The sequence below is a fragment of the Colobus angolensis genome, unplaced genomic scaffold (genome assembly GCF_000951035.1).
Source record: "Colobus angolensis palliatus isolate OR3802 unplaced genomic scaffold, Cang.pa_1.0 Scaffold99, whole genome shotgun sequence".
NCBI classification, from domain to species: domain Eukaryota; kingdom Metazoa; phylum Chordata; class Mammalia; order Primates; family Cercopithecidae; genus Colobus; species Colobus angolensis.
In genome coordinates, this window is record NW_012123931.1 from 5,488,473 (window position 1) to 5,488,995 (window position 523).

Genomic DNA, 523 nt, shown 5'->3' on the forward strand with positions numbered 1-523 from the left:
TTTGAATTGGAATTACCATCATAAATTCATAATGTATTTTATATATATTCTGTCAACATAAAGCACCTTGAAACAATGATAAACCCCATAGCAATAACCACTTCTGGTCCCAGATTGTGTATCTAAATACCATTTCCCATTAAAAAGAGTCAGGGTTTCTTTAAGGCTCCAAATCTGGAACAGATATGTACAGAGTGAGCCTGAAATATCTTTTCAAACTACCAGAAGCAAGGAAGCAATCACAGACTATTACGATCATATCAAAAAGACTCCTGAGCTGGCTTGAAGGCTCACACTGGCCAATATGGGACCATTTTAGCATTGTGTTCCTCCAGAAACTGACCCCAAGACAAGTATTTGAATGTAAAGAGTTTATCTGGGAAGTACAAGAACCACTGGTAAGGGAGCAGGGAAGAGAGAGAGAGAATGGAAGGCAGCCTATAAAAGGTGTATTATCAAGCTAGGTACCACAGTGGCGACTGGAGCTTAATCCTGTGGGGGAATTCTGGGAAATAGTGTAAGG